The sequence below is a fragment of the Mus pahari genome, chromosome 10 (assembly GCF_900095145.1).
Source record: "Mus pahari chromosome 10, PAHARI_EIJ_v1.1, whole genome shotgun sequence".
NCBI lineage: Eukaryota > Metazoa > Chordata > Mammalia > Rodentia > Muridae > Mus > Mus pahari.
Window position 1 is genome coordinate 73,431,227 of NC_034599.1, and position 17,050 is coordinate 73,448,276.

General features: G+C 39.9%; 1 pseudogene; it reads right to left on the reverse strand.

Annotated features, from left to right (window-relative positions):
- Positions 1 to 5,905: 5,905 nt before the first annotated feature.
- The window catches only part of LOC110328393, a 181,841-nt pseudogene continuing 170,696 nt past the window's right edge, over positions 5,906 to 17,050 (reverse strand).

Here is a 17,050-nt window from a genome sequence, read left to right on the forward strand (position 1 = left end):
AAGCCAAGTTTACATACATAGCTAATGATCCCTTTGTTTGGAACTGAACTTCAAATAATTTGGTGTTTTCTTACATCATCTTGTTTTCCAAGAGAGTGGTCTGAAAAAGAGTAATTAATGTAAGTACCATTCTCTTTGGTCACCTAAAGTTGGGTTTAATTAGGGGCTTTTATGGTTCTGGTCCTAGTTTGCCATCTTGGCTTCTCTTTGAGCAGCATCTATAATCCAGTGATTGAAGAAAGAGATGCCTAAGAACTTGTTTCTAAGTCTTTTCTTTTTTAAAAAAAAATTCCTGCGTAAGCATTGCTTGTACTTATTATGATTGTTTGTTTTGAATCTATGATTTTAATCTCATTATTAGATATGCCAAAGTCAAATTCAGTCATGGTGACCTTGATCTGATACCTAAAAATTCCAGCAATTTCAAGAGGGACTACATCTTCCAGAGCACCTGTGACTGAGCAAAATTGGCATTGCACTACAGTGTTTTGTTTCCAAAGCTGACTTATAGGTGGGGTCTGTGGCACAGTGTACTTCTAGTATGAAGAAATTCAAAGCTGACTTATACACTTGATTATAATAATTCAGTTTTCTGATTCATACTCATTTCTCTTTTAAAGTAAGCTTTTAACTTTCATGCTCTTTAGAATGTTCATATTTAGATTATATTGGGTTTCTTCCAGTGGAATAGCATAGCTGGTGTCTTAGGGTTTCCATGGCTGTGAAGGGACACTGTGACCAAGGCAGCTCCTATAAAGGATAACATTTAATTGGGGCTGGCTTATAAGTTCTGAGGTTCAGTCCATTATCATCATGGCAGGAAGCATAGCAGCATCCAGGCAGGCATGGCACTGAAGGAACTAAGAGTTCTACATCTTAACCCAAAGGCCAACAGAAGAAGTCTGTTTCCCAGGCATCTGGTGGTCTCAAAGCCCACTACCACAGTGCCACACTTCTTCCAACAAGGCCACACCTCTTAATGATGCCACTCCTTGGCCAACCATATTCAAACCACCACATCTAGGGATTGGGATCATCTAGAATATGAAAATCCTCTCTGCCTTCCCACTAAAACATCCACCATTCATTTCACTTGTCATTTCTTTAAATATCCAGTTGGAAATTCTGTACTTATTTTGCCTTGACCATTTTTTTCCTTGACATTCAAAGTAATAATGGTAAAGACAAGAAATAAAGATCTCTTCTGGCTTCTAATGTAAGAGATAGATAAATAGATAGATAGATAGACAGAGGAGTTAACATACTATTTGCTAGTTTAAGGGAAAAAGTCAGAAGAAACAAGCACATGGTGATTGGCCAGATCAACAAATTTAACTAATATATCAGGATAGTGTGTATGGTCAGCCACCAAGCACTAAACACACTTAGGGGTGAAGTAAAAGAGGAAAGAGACATTTATTTTAATTGATAAGTCACTAATTTGAAATTCCTAATCACCATTCACTTAGTTCCATTTTAAGTAAGGCCATATATACTGTTCTAGCAAATTTCAGTTTTTGCCTTGTCATTTTCTGATCATGGACTAAAATCATTTAACCTCCTCAGAAATTTAATTTCTTTATTTGTAATATGAGAAGATTGAAAATATTAAGTTTATTTCATTTGCTTTATGTAATGTCATTTTCCAATGTCTAACAATTTCTGAAAAATTGAAAATATTTAGTTTTTTCAAATACTCTGTTACTGTCACAAATTTCATTGATCATTTTGGCAAGATTTGGTATATATATATATTCTTTGTGACAATGCTGGAGAATTCGTTCTCAAAGAGACTTGGTTTGCCCATTAGTCAAGAGGTAGTAGGTCTGCAAACTCACCAAGCAAGGTCTGGAATTAGCATGAGTGTCAACACTCCAATACATAGGTTTCTAGTCTTCAAACTGGGGTATTTTCTGGTGATGTTTTTAGTATGGTTTTAGAAGGCTTTCTAGCTGTTTCACTCTTAAGGCAATGGTGACTCAGTACTGCAAAGTATGCCTTGTTTTGAGTAATTCTTATTGCCATGTTGCCCTCCTGTCCTTTATGAGAGTTTATCCCCCTTGTTTCTGATAGATAGGAACTGTCACTGGGATTTTTCTCTTATAGAATCCTGCTGCCTCCACTGGAAAGTGACAATAACATCAGTGATGTCTTCTTTCATTACACTCAGTCTACAAGGAAGAACAGGAACAAGTCACTGGACAGACAACAGTGTTCTTCCCACAAATATATTTCTCATGCTTCAGTAAGTGTGGATAGAAGCACGACCCACATATGGTACATCCATGTTTGCATCCTCACTTTCAAGCCCTGGTTTCCTTTTTCTGTGTGGTGTCCGGGATGTTCTGCAACCTCAGCTTCTTTAAATGTAGGTCAAGGGTTAAGCACAAAATTTTAACCAGTAGCAAAATAAGTTGTAGAAACCATTTCCAGTTGTGTGTGCTTATAATGTTATACCCCAAACCTCTGGGAAGTATAGCAATATCAATAAATTGAGCAGTAATAGTCTGTTCTCTTTGTCTCCATATGTGAATTAAAATCTCATGGTGCATTTGCTACATAAGTTGTTACTGGTTCGAACTTTAAGATGGTAACAATGAATCTAATAACAGCAAGAGGTAATTAGAATGTGTCTTTATGAGAAAATGTCCATTCTGTGCAAGACATAAATCCTAGGTGAGACAGCACATGATCTCTTAGCAAGATATAACTAGTCTTTTGAACCTAGGATGACAAGTTGCTTCTGTTGGCAATGACAGTCAATTCCTATTAAGATGCTATGGAAGTGGTGAGAACTACATATGATTTAGGGTAATAAATAAAATACTTCTTCATGTATTATAGAATAGTGTCAGGGTAAATTTTGCCATGAAGTCATACTGTCACACATAATTTATATACTCTCCTTTTTAACAAGGAGGAAGGAAAAACCACGCACTGATCTTAAGGTCCTTTTCAAGATGGCAAGTCTCTAATATCCACTGGTGCTTGTCATATTCTGACTCAGGGCCACTTATGTCGCTGGAGTACAGATGTGGTAACAGCTTCATCATGTATGTTCTTATTTGGGCCAAACTCAAATAAAAGAGTCTAACTTCCCCACATCACTCCTAGACTGGTCCCAAATGAGACATTTGTGGACAGTATGTAAGCCAGCACTGCTTTGGGATAGTTCATTTCCCCCTTGACTAGAAGGAGAGAGAGAGAGAGAGAGAGAGAGAGAGAGAGAGAGAGAGAGAGAGAGAGAAAGAGAGAGAGAGATTTCTGGCCCCTGTCTTTCATTAGAATATAAATTCCCCTTTGTTTACATTTTGTCCTAAGAGCATAACATATAGTTCTGTTTTTTCATAGTTACTCATTTTTTGAAATTAATTTAAAAATTATCTATCCACACCACACATTATTTTTGGCCAAAGAAAAGACCCATCTTTGTATCACCTGTTTTTCTCTTCCAGCCCAGCACCAGAAATGTCCCTGAAACGGGTTTATCATTATAATTTTATTTATTTAAAGAGTCCAAGGTACTAGGACTTATAACATTACTGGGGTGTTTGACCAAATGGGAGGGTTTCTTGTAAGCAAAGTATTTTTCTTTTCTCACTATAGATTCCAAAAATGAGACTATCTCATGAGTATTATTTGACTCAGCTTCTATTTTTGAAAGAAGTTTTATATTCCAGAAATTTAAATAGAATAATTCTCTATCTATAAATTACCCTAAAACTAGTTTTCTGTCTTAAGTAGAGAATCCTGCCCTTTCTCTACTTAAACATAATGATTAAATATACACTGAATATACATTAAATATACTATATGCTATATGTTAAAAATGTAAAGATATGGAACACTGTCATTTTCCAATTATTTTTGACAATTATATCATATTCCAGAATTTAAAACAGTAAGATACTACTTTCATGGTGCTCTGTGCAGTTGTGTGCTGGAGACTGAATAAATATGTCTATGTGAATACCCGAGTACAAGTGTGACTATATAGATCAGTAAAACCCACTTCCATGGCTTAAAATCCATTGGTGACATAGAAGGTACCACCAGCTTGTCACTTTTGAGTGGTGTCTGCCATTTGTATATTTATTTATATCATCTATATAATCTATCTATCTATCTATCTATCTATCTATCTATCTATCTATCTATCATCAATTTATTTTCTATATCTTATTTAGTTTTTATTCATAAAGTTGACTCTGCAATCCAGTTAGACTTGAAGGGAATAAGGAAAATGTGGAACCACTAAACTTCAGTGAGAGTAGAGGTTACTGGGTTTTGAGAGCAGATGGGGGTTGAGGGAGCACTTTCCTGAGCTACAGAGGGAATGGTTGGATGGGTAATATGCCCTCAAGTCAAAGTATTAGAGCTGCCCAGAGAGGGCAGTGGTGATCTTCTTGCTAGTATTGCCATTCCTGAATCCAAAACACTCCATGGTTTCTATGATGCTCATGCTTTCTTTCACCTTCCCAATGATCACATGTTCATTATCCAACCACTCAGACCTTGCAGTACAGATGAAAAACTGGGAACCATTTGTGTTTGTCCCAGCATTTGCCATGGACAAGATGCCATAACCTGGATATTCTCTTTCTAATTATTTCCTTTTTAAAGGGTATATGGTCGCATTTACTCTAACAGAAGTATACAGCAACTCAATTTTGTTCATCTTTCAAAAATGAATCAAAATCTCAAAGCTTAGCTGTTGTTGTTGTTTTTGATACTTATGGATTTAAACTTCGGAATATACTGTCTTCTTTTGCAGAATTTGTGTTTCTTCATGTTCTAATATCAAGGTTCATAAATATTGAACACTTGCCTGGTTGGTAAAGTTTTCGATGTTACAGTTGACATCTTTCAGTACAGTTTCTCGATCAGTAAAGTTTTGTTTAAACCAAAGGGATCGGAATCTTCCTGCCATCTTCTGCCACATTCTTGGTGATGGTTAATTTTCAGTATAAGCCTTTCCCAACGGTGCTATTTCAGCTTGTTGATGGTATCTTGCTGGTATGTAGACTTGCCCAGGAGATACTCTATCTGTGAAAATGTTTCCAGAGAGGTTTAACAAGGAGGGCAGACATCCTGAATGTGGGGGCAGCATGCCCTAGTCTGGGATCCTGAACTTATGACTCTCTTTCTGACTGTGGACTCAGTGTTCAGAGTCAGAACACTCCTGTTCCTTCTGTCATATCCAGAGCTGCATCCCCACTGTGCTTTTCCTGTCATCAGAGACTGTACCCTCAAACCAGGGCCAAAATAAACCTTAAGTAGCTTTTTCTAACAGCAATGAGAAAAATAACCAATACATTCTTCCAAACAAGTTTAGATATAGAATTTTAACTTCAGGGAGAGCAAGTTATTGAAGTGCTTTTGGAGTAAGCCAAAACCAAAACACTATAGTGATTTTAAAGAAAATTAATGGTCAGAATAGAGGGTTTAAAGGCCTTCTCTATGGGAATTTCAAAGCTCATGGGGTACAGGGGTCAATGTTCTAGGTCACTGGATGGTTTCTCTGGATCGGGCTGGGGTTTGAGTTACTATACACAGATGCATTCCTTTGATTGGTTAAATTATTGTAGCAAGATCATTTCAATGAGCATACTAGATTTAAAGTTCACTCTTTTTCTGTTTCCTTCCTTCCTTCCTTCCTTCCTTCCTTCCTTCCTTCCTTCCTTCCTTCCTTCCTTCCTTCCTTCCTTCTTCCATCCGTCCATCCATCATTCCTTCCTTTCTTCCTTCCTCCTCCTCTTCTTCCTCCACCTCCACCACCACCTCCTCCTCGTCTTCTCTTTTTGGAATAAGGGAACAGATTTATTTGGTGAAGACATTAGAGGTTGGATGTGCTGGTAGATTGCAAGGTGCTGTGGGAAGGAACCCTAGGAAGCCTCTGGGGTCGCTACATAGAAATTTGACACCTGGCAGGGCATGGGCTGGAGATATGGAAATATCCTCCCCCATTCAGCACCATCCAGACACAGACAAGCTCTTTGTAGTTGGTACAACCATTTTCTGTCCTCATGCCCTGTCACTAGCATCCCTACTTCGTCCTCTGTCATCTCATCCAAACAGGGACATGACAGATTTCACCACCCATGATTGTGCCATTTCCATCCTTGTCAAGTACATGAAGGCCTTCAACCTGATCCTCATAAGATCCCTGGCCCTTGTTTGTGGCCCCAGTGTGCACCCTGGACAGGAAGTGCTCAAAGTCCAGCACCTTCACATCCATCTCATCACTCGGGGTTCTCCAGGAACTTGAGCACCTTGGTGTTGGTAAGTGCTCTGACCTAGGGCCCTCATCATGTCCCCAAATTGGCTGTACAGTATTTTACCATCACCTGTTAGAATCAGCTGGAAGACCTCCCTGAACTCTGTAGTCTGTGAAGTTACACATCTTAGTTGCTCAGCTTTACAGGACCTTTTCTGGCAGAAGTGGCCTAAATTTCCTTCTGAACCAGTTAAGAATATTAGGAAAGAGAAATCACTACATGGGGCTGGCAAGATAGCTCAAGTGATAAAGGAGCTTGTGGCCAAGCATGAGGACATACATTTTATTGCTAGGACCAATGTAGTGGGCAGAAGAGATTCCACTTTGCGGATTTGTTGTTCTATGGCTGTATCTTCATTCCACATGGATGCAACCCATAAATGAGTGAGTGAATGAATGAATGAATAAATGTATGTAATACAAATGAAAAAAATTGCTAGTTTTTCTATTCTATCTGTGGTCCAACTGCATAATATATGGAGAAGGAAGTATTTGATGCATTGTAACAGCCTCCCACTCCTCTGGGGATGAGATCCACGGTCCGGCTCCTTGTTACAAATAAAGTGTATTCTGTAGCTTGTAAGATTGAAGTGTTTATGTATAAATACCATATAATGGCTATATTTAGCTGATTGCTTGAGGTGCTTGTTAAAATTGAGATTCTTACATTACTTTTCTTATCTTGATCTGAAATTTTAAGAATCCAAATTGAAAATCTTTGCCTTTCTGAGACTCAGGATAAGTCTAATATACAGAGAACAACTTGGTGCCCTAAGTAGATGAGGCCTGGTCTATTTTCTGCTGATTTTGTTAAACAAAACAACAACAGCAACAGAAACAGCAGTAGCTGTAATCACCATTTTGCAATCTGGGGGTTACCTGCTTTCACCATATCTGCCCAAGTGTGCGTGGTGACTAATGTGCTCATGTGTTGTTGACTAATATCCCTGAGCATTTTGGATATGTGGTTTCTGGAGGAAATATCAAATTTAGTTACGTATGCCAGTTTGGTTCTAATCAAAGATACATAGTGTGAATTTAGTATTTTTTTAAAATAATACTTTGGATCTTTGGAAGAATATTCTTTAAGCATTAAGAAATTTTAGCTAAATAGACGGTTCCCTTAAGGTCATCTTGCAAATGTGTTTTCTATCCACAGATCTGCTTTGGTTTTTAGTTGTTAAGTCTTCTGTCCTGGCACGTGTTTTGTCCAACAACTTTGCAGTGTTAGCAGAGAAATCAAGTCTGCCTCAGGCAGTTTGGAATTATTATGGTGCTGAAACAAAGGGGCTTTTTGTGGTACTGTTATGGCATGTTCAGGATTTTAATACTTGATTTAGTAATAGATTCTAGAAAATTTAAATATTTTAGGAGTCTAAATCAATTTTCCATATTATGTTTTGATATGATAATTTTAGTAATCATTTTTGGGATCACATACATGCATTCCATGTATTTTGATCATACTTAAGTTCCTTCTCCCCTCAACTCCTCCCAGATCAATTCTTACTTTCCCCACACTTCCAATTCTTCTGTCCTTTCCCCCTTTATAACTTTCTGAGTCAGTTTGTGTGCTCATAGACTGGTGGATGTGAGTCCATTTTAATTTTTTAAAAATGGATTTTATATTAATAATGTTCTGGATATGATCTTTACAAAATAAAATTCTCCATATCTCGTTTGTTTCTTCCTAGAAAAAGATCCAAGAAAGTAACCTTAGTGATATAGTAGCATTGATAACTTGATTGCATTCTGAAGGAAATACATCAACTTTAAGTTACAACACCTGGCAAATTTGGGTTAGAACCTTTATCTTTAATTAAAAAATATGCACTTTTATTTTTCTTTTAGAAACAGCTTTGGATATCAGGTAGGGAAAGAGGTAAAATTATAAACAAAGACCTCAAGATCAGATGTGGATCAGGTAGAAAGGACAAGTGATATTATTAGTGGACACCAGGGGGCAGATGTGCATTTGATTAGTGAAAGAATTTGGGGCTTCTTTTTTTGTGACTAGATTCTGCCAGAGTTAGGATTGTCTATCTGTTGTGATTTACAAAGACCCTTAAATAATGATAGCTTAATTAAGTTAGGATTCCTCTTACATACAAAGACATGGGTAATTGCTATAAGTTGAATTGTGTCCTTCTGAAGGTATGTCCTTCCCTACCTTAGACTGTAACATATGGAAATGATGCAGGCTTTAAAGTGGCATCAGGTGAAATTTTATTAGAGTGCCGAGGTAGACCAGGAAAGGGAGTGGAAGACTTGACTGTGGAGGTTAACACATAAAGGAAGGTGGTAGCAGTGAACTGGAATCCTTTTTAGGCGTTGTCTACACAGAGGATGCACAGCCTGTGCAGAAAAGGGACATCATAGGTAGCTTGCCCATAAACTATCTGTTAGGTTTCAAATCTGGGACATATAGCTGAGGTGCCCATTTAACAAATCAAGGCAGATGCTGGTCAATAGGTTCTCTCTGCACCCCTCAGCTACAGGGTCCTCCTGACTGGCGTATCCAGCCCCTGACCCTAAACCTCTGCAGCAGGGGCTGGGCTGGGCTGCCCTTCCCTATGGAATCCAGCCCTTTTGGTTACCTGTCTTGGTTATCTGCTCTCTTGATCAGTCTCTTGGCCCAGGCTGTCTGTCTTGGTTGGCAGCCCCTCTTCTTCCTCCTCCCCCCTCTCCTCACATGGCTTGGCTCAGTCTGGTGTTGTCCACACTGTACTCTCACAGACGTCTTCCGGTCTCCCTTTATCTATGATAAACTCTCTCTTGCACCAAATGTAGGAGCAGTCATGTCCTTTCATTTTTTATTTCTTCTTTCATTCACTATCATAAAGACCCCTTTCCTCTCTCTTTTGGAGGAGGACCAGGATCCAGCGGTGGTGCAATTCCAAACTCATCTGTCTTCCTCTTTTAATATGAACTATCCCCTTTATTGTAACTGTGTGTCTCCACAATTCACTGGTAAGAGACACAGGAACCTGGACAATGCCAGTGGGGGTCTCCAAACTCTGATGTTGGTAAAAGTAATCCCTAATTCAACAATTACTTTTTCCTTTAAGAGGGAAATTTGGACTCTAAGACACATGGGGTTGCGCAGTGTGAGGTAGGGGTTAGGAATTGTCTGTAGGCCAAGAATTGCTATGCTATGGTATGTATGATATGTATAGTATATGTATGGTATGTATGGTATGTGTGGTATTTATGGTATGTATAATATGTATGGTATAAATATAAGAAACTAGAGACTTCTATAAATATTTCTTGGAAATTTTGTACTCATAAATTCTTATCATTGCTTTTGAAGTATACATAAATCTTTTTATAAAGGGGAAATAACTTATTACCAGTTTTATGCCTACCAGGAATGCAATTGATGAGGAAGACAGATCTCTAATTGCTCTGAGAGAGCGCACCCCTAGCATCAGCATTCACTTTGCTGAAGAATCACCTCTCAGGACACGAGACAAACACCTATTTTTAATTTGGGTAGATCAAATTAGCAAACATAGGTGTCCATCTTATGTACCAGGTGGCATAGGGTATTTGACAGAAGGTAGTGTCAAGTCTTCTTAAGGGCTTCTCTTGGAAACACGAGTGGAAATGAGTTGTGCTAGCTTGGCGTGTCTCAGAGTGATTGATTTTTCTGTCTTTTTTTCCATCTCTGTGGACTGCCAGTGAAGCAGGCTACATTCTTGCCTAATGATTATTGAACAATAACATTGTTTTCTATCTATTCTACCTTGGTTGAAAAATTTTCTGGGAGAGTATAAAATAATTTTCTTTTAAGTTATAATGTATGATGCTGGCTGAGTTAATTGGCTTTGCTGAGTAATTTTTTCTTTTCATCGATAAGCTAAGGATCACACCAGTACAGTAGGCTTTAGCATGAGAGTGGTCTGGGGAAATTTGGAAAGATATTAGTGCCGAAGGTTCTGAGAGGCTGTCAGAGGCACTGACTTTATTTTAGGAGGAAATGAGACTCAAGGAGCAGAGTGCCACGCTTGCAATTCTGCAGTGAGTTGGAGAGCTAGAGTTTGCGTCAGGGATTCCCGAGTCTTAGTTTTCTTCCATTCTGTCACCGTGTTGACTATGAGGAGAAATGTACAAGGCAATCATGACCAGGGAAGTTCTGATTGGCTTAAGGAATGAACTGTGAGTGTGGGTTGGCTGGGAAGGTGGACAGGGTGGCCGGCTTGAACTTTGTTTATGTGATAAAGATGCTTCGAATTTAAAATTTCCTTAAGCACTGCTTAAGCCAATGGTGCAATCTGGTGATAGAAAGGGTGATGGGGAAATGGTTTGAGACAAGGAGGTTATACCATATCAGAAGTGTTCTTTGCAAATAACCCCTCACCTAGACTCCTGTTAATAACCCAGATATTGGTAGTTTTCAGAGTCAGGACTTGGACTCAGGGCTGTGAACCTGTGTTCTTAGCCACTGTAAGCTGGGCCTTTTCAGATTCTCAGTGGTTTTTTGCATCTGTTGTATGTTCTCCCACCTTTATCCTTGCATCTTGCTTTAGGAAAACCTTTAAACTTTTGTCAGTTGCAAAATGGATCTTCAATACAGAAGGCCCTTGGGTGCGAGCTCTACCTCCCTCTGATGGAGCACCGGCAGTCACTGCTCTTCTTCTGGATCTGGCTTGGCATAGTCTCCTCTACTGTTTCCATACAGAACATAACTACTTAAATGTACCCCAAATCTCTTTGAAGTTTAGTGAAAGTATGTGTTGAGCATTACTGGGAAGGCCTTAAATGTTAAAGATTTTACCCCATATTTCATTTATTAGATTTGGAATCAGAGTGTCTAAAGGCTAGTTTTTACAATGAGTTGGAATAAGACCTTCTAAATATTTAATACCTTTGTGAAAATCTTCTGCCTAACTGGGAGAGCTTGGTGGTAGACACTGACTTTTATTTTGTTCCACATGAGAGCCTTGAGTTTTGACGCCTTCCAGCTATGTAGAGTGAGTTTGAGACCATGTAAAAAAATTAGTTCTCACTGTCATCTGCATGACCGTGACCCAAGGATATAGTTTCTTTAATGCTTAGGAGACCCTTAATAAGAGCCACAACTTTTGTTCTCTAGGAGTCGTTCACTGATGTATGTTGTTTCAGAAGCCCAGCTAGAACTCTATCCGGTGAAACTGGACCTACCCAGACCTTTTCCAGGAAATGTGAGCACCAGGCAGGCACTCCAATAGCATCACTAGGTTTCAGTGCTTGCCATGATCTCTCACTGGTGGCAAAATGTCTTTGTGAACCTTGTGCCTCCTCTGTGGTTGAATGGAACTTAGCTGTGAGAGATGACTGCCTCAAAGGCAAAGAACGTTTGCTAAGCAGAGAAGTTGGAGGATAAGAAAATATAGCCGGGGGAGGCTGAGACGGGAGACGGTAACATTTTATAGAGTTAAGTGGCAATCGTCAATATCGGTGGGAATGGTTTCACAGAGGGTCTAAAACAAGAAAATGTGATACCTATTAGAAATGCGTCGGGAGCAATGAAAGCTTTATAGACCAAAGTTCTGTTCTTGGCAGGAAGTTGCATTCCTTGACCAAAAAGGACTTTTTTTCCATATCTAATTCATTGATTAAATCAAGGTTCTGAGTCATGAGGAACATACACAGACACTACTGTAAACGACTTGGCAGATGAAGATATTCTAAAGAGACAACACGTCTCTCAATCTGAGCATCAGACTATTGAGACAGTGTACCCCAAGGAAGTGAGGATTTCCCCATGAATCTCTTGCTGGGAGAAAGGAAAAGGCTCCCGTCAGAGAGGGAACTTGTTTCCCAGAGAGAGATTTTTTCCATGGTTTTAACCACTTGTCAGATTACCTTACAGGATGAGACTGAAGCCCAGACAGTGATGGGTCGATGGTGAGCAGGACCACATTTGGATCAGGACCGCTATCCTTGGCTCCCTATCATATTTGACATTTGATATTATCTCAGGACCCTGAAGACCAAAGCCAGACTCGAGGGATTTACTGGATCTCTTTGTCACTCTTCCTAATGTGGCTGCGTTGAACAAGTCCCCCCCCCCCCTTTCTGCTTTCTGCTTTTAATTGGCTTATGGATGGCTGGATGTGACTTGGGACAGATTGTCACTTTCCAACTTTGACATCCACTATTTCAGTAAGAGGCAAATATGAGTAGAAGACAGTAGAGTCCAAAGAAAACAAGCCACAGGGTATGTACTGTATAAGATTTGAAATAAGAATGGCCTAAAGTCATTTTTATTGCTACTTTGTATATAAGGCAAATTGTACACTTGCTCTATACAGCAGCTTTTTTTGGCTATAACTATGAGATAACAAGGGTCTTATAGGGCTTTAAGATTACCTGAAACAAACAAACAAACAAATAAACAACACACACTGCATGCTATATACAAAACAAATGGTATTTTAATTATTAATTATTATCAAAGATGTGCCTGAAAGTCAATGGACAGGCATATAGAAACAGAAAAAAATGACTATAGGAAGAATTGTTTTAAAGTACATTAAAATTCTTGCTAAGGTGAGATTAAAAAATTGTTTAATTTTTAAGGTAACAAAAAGTTGCTTGTGGAAAGTAAGGGACTAGTGTTGAGCCTTTGACTAGAGAGTGTGTGTGGGTGGGGGTACACTGGTTCCCTAGAGGGAAGACTAAGTCTCCAAAGAGCTGCTTGGTCCTGCCCTTCAGCAAGTGGACTACCTGCTGGGAAGAGTGGGGCTCATGAACGCAGCTCACTCTTGAACAAAGCTTACAGGTGTGCTCTTGGAATTCAGTTCCAAGCAGCATTTATTTCCATGCACAGTCTGCCAAGGTTGCTCAACACGGGGCAAACAAGGTGAGCCTGTGTGCTGAGATGGTGTGGACAATGTAACGGACACTTTCACGAAGACCTTCCTGGTGTTGCAGATCCCGCTCAGCGGACCCCGTGGTCCAAGGTCAGGCTTACTTGGGATGCCACTCCTGTGAGTCTTCTCATTCTACATTCATCTCTCCCTCCCCTTCATATTGAGATATTAATCATTCCACCTGGAACAAAACTGTTCATTGTTGTTAGGGCTGGGGGTTATTGTCAAATACAGCCCAAGTGTAACTTGTAAACACTGACAATTCCATGGGCAGAAACCTTTCCTTTGGACCACACAGGGAGCCACCTCTTTATTTGGATTTTTTTCCTTTCTGACTACATTATAAAAATCTAAGAGTGTATCTCTTACATTTTGTATTCCTTTAACATCTGTCTTGAAAGTTGGTTAATAGGTAATTGTTTATTCAATGATTTTTGGGGGTCAAAAATATTCCAATTAAAGTGGGATATGTAAAAGAATTTATTGAGCCTGGCAGTGGTGGCACATGCCTTTAATCCCAGCACTTGGGAGGCAGAGGCAGGTGGATTTCTGAGTTCGAGGCCAGCCTGGTCTACAGAGTGAGTTCCAGGNCCCTCCCCTCCCCTCCCCTTTCTTTTCTTTTCTTTTCTTTTCTTTTCTTTTCTTTTCTTTTCTTTTCTTTTCTTTTCTTTCCTAAGGTAAGGTCTCACTTTATAGCCTAGTGTAGCCTCAAATTCAAAGTTTCCTGCCTCAGCCTCTTGTGTACTGGTATCACAGGCATGAGCCACCACAACCCTGCTCACTGCTGAAGCTTCCAAACCACTTGTTGGCTTATAAATCCCCAGTAGCTTCCAGTTGCCAAATGCATGAGAAGAGTGAGCACAACAGACAGGGACAACAGGCAGTAAATCTGCATTCTACATCTTATCAATAGAGCAGAACATGTAAACTCTTTTGAATTGTGTACGTCTTACTTTTGAAAGGAGGAAGGTTGTATTTTCAGCTTTACATATAAACATTTTTCTGAGATAATTATTATATTATTCCCCCTTGTCTTTCTTCCCTCCAAACTCTCCCACATACCTCTCCCTAATCTCTTTGAAATGTATAGCCTCTTTTAGAATTAGTTGTTGAACATACAACCCTGAATGCATACATGAAACCTGCTCAGTCTGAATCATGTTCCTTGTGTGTGTATTTTCAAGGCTGACCCCTGGCATTGGATAAGCAGCTGTGCTCACTCACAGGGAAGAGTATTTCTCCCACTCTCAGGATTCCTTAGATGCCCAGGTCTTTGTCTACAGCGGAGACCTCTTGAGCTTCCCCAGTCCATGTCAGCATGTCCACTTATGTGCTGTCCTTGTTCAGGTCATGTTTAGGCAGTCATGTTGGTGAGACTTCAAGGGCGGAGCTTCTAACATTTCTAAGGTACACAATCTCACAGCAAACTCAGTCTTTTACAATCCTTCTGTCTCCTCTTCTGCAATATTCCCTGAGCCTTAGGTGCAGGACTTGTGTGGCCGATGGATCAGTTGGCACTGGCTCCACAGCTTTGCATATTGGTTGGTTGTGATTTTTCTGTGATGGTCTCCATTTGTTGCTTCATCCTTAGGGTAGCTTTGCTATGCTGGTCATTGTTGTGATTCATATGGAATTACAAAAGATCCTGAATAACAAAATAATCCTGAGCAAAAAGAACAGTTTTGGGAGAATTACAATTCCAGATCTCAAGATATAATACTCAGTTACAGAAATAAAACAGCATGGTCCTTGCACAGAAATGGATATATAGTCCAATGGAACAAAAATAGAAAACTCAAACAGAGGATATGGAACTTCATTTAATATATGACCAAGATGCCAAAAAACACATGCTGGAGAAAAGAAAGAGCATCTTCAACAGATGGTGCTGGGAAGGAACACTGGATGCGCACGTCCAGAAGAGCGAGCTGAACGCTGGAGCTATCACCATGCACAAAACCTGATTCCAAGTGCATCCAAGACCTAAGCATGAAACCTGGAACACCGAAACTGCTGGGAGAAAACACAGGCAGCGTTGTATGCAACACAGCGTAGGAACGTAGGCAGGGTTGTATCCACCGTAGGTGTAGGACAACATATGTGTCATAGGTGCAGGGAAGAGCCCTCTGAGCAGGAGTCCATTTGCTCAAGAATTAGGGACAAAATGGATAAGTGGGACTTCATAAAACTAAAAATCCAAGTTAAAGAAACAAGCAGCTGAGTGAAGAGGAAGCCCACAGCATGGGAGGGAATCCCTGCCAGCTAGGCGCCTGGCAGAGGAGTAATATCCAGAATATATAAGGAACTTAAAAAACAAGTCAAAAACCTAAATGAATCATTTAGAAAATGAGCCTAGGACCTGAACAGAGAGGGGGAGGAGGGGGGAGGGGAAGGAGGAGGGGAGGGGGAGGGGAAGAGCAAGAGGAAGAGCAAGAAGAATAAGACATATCTCAAAAAACTTAGCCGGGCGTGGGGCACATGCCTTTAATCCCAGCACTTGGGAGGCAGAGGCAGGTGGATTTCTGAGTTCGAGGCCAGCCTGGTCTACAGAGTGAGTTCCAGGACAACCAAGGCTATATAGAGAAACACTGTCTTGGAAAAAACAAAACAAAACAAAACAAAACAATAAAACAAAACAAAACAAAACAAACAGAACAAAAAAAGAAAGAAAATTACTGAATTGGTACAGAAGAAACATAAACAGAATGAATTTTAGTAATTCTCTTTTACTTTGACTCACATTTAAAATGGGACTTGGTTTTTAGTGAATTTAAGAGCAAAAATGATATGTTTTTCACAATTCTCTGTAAGGACTGGGGTGGTTAGTTTTTGTAGATGTGACAAATGAGAGACACTTGAGAAGAGGAAATCTCATTTGAGGAATTTCCTCCAACAGATTGGTGTATGGGTATGTGTGTGGGCCTCATTCACTGTAGATGGTGCCACCCTGGCCAGGTAGTCCTGGGTTGTATACCACAGGTGGTTGCCTAGGACGCGAGTCTGACAGCAGTGTCCCTCCACGGTCTCTGCATCAGTTACTGCTGCTAGGCTTCTGCCTTGAGCTCCTTCCCTGACTTCCCTCAGCGATGGGTTGTGACCTGGTAGCTATAAGACGAAGGAAATCATTCCTCCTTTGATGTTGATTTTGGTCAGTGTTTTGTCACAGTAACAGAGAAAGAAGCAAGTGGAGACAGACTGTTCAAGACTCCTTGTAAACAAGATGGGCTTCATTCTGGGGGTATGCCAACTAGAACACAGACCTCTGTTCTTCTTCAAAGGCAACACTGGATTATTCAACCAGTACAGTTGATTTTAAATAAAGCAACTCTTGGCTAGATTGTAATACATCCACTAGATGGCAGGCGACTGCAGCAGGAGAACCCATGGTATTTTAGGGAAATGGTTTATTTCCACCCAGTCGTCTCTGTCAACAGGCCTTGCTAATAAGTGCCTTAATTTCTATAAAGTTTTTAAGCATTAGTTTTCCAGAGTTTTAAGGAGTGATTGCAACACACTCTGCGAACTTTGCCCGCCAGAATATTTTCCACCACCACGTCTAACTGTAGGCTGACCTTTTATTCACCCTAATTTTCTTAGACCATAAATACTGTCCTGATCTAACATGGAAATCAAAATAGAACAATGAGAAAATTGCGTTATTTGAGTGAATGGAGAACACACAATTTCTTACTTCTGTGAACACTGGAGTTTAAATGTGTCTAGGAATGGTTACTTGGAAACAATGGAGCGCAAATACAGTTCTGCTCAGTAGTGTGCCAGGATTCTAAGCGAGCGTAGTGAGTACTGGCTCACATTTATCAGTTTGCTCTTGACATGCCTAGTGGATGTTTGAGATGGAAACCATGTCCAAGAAAGATAGAGCGTGGCTTGTGCGCTTCGTGGGCGTGGCTGG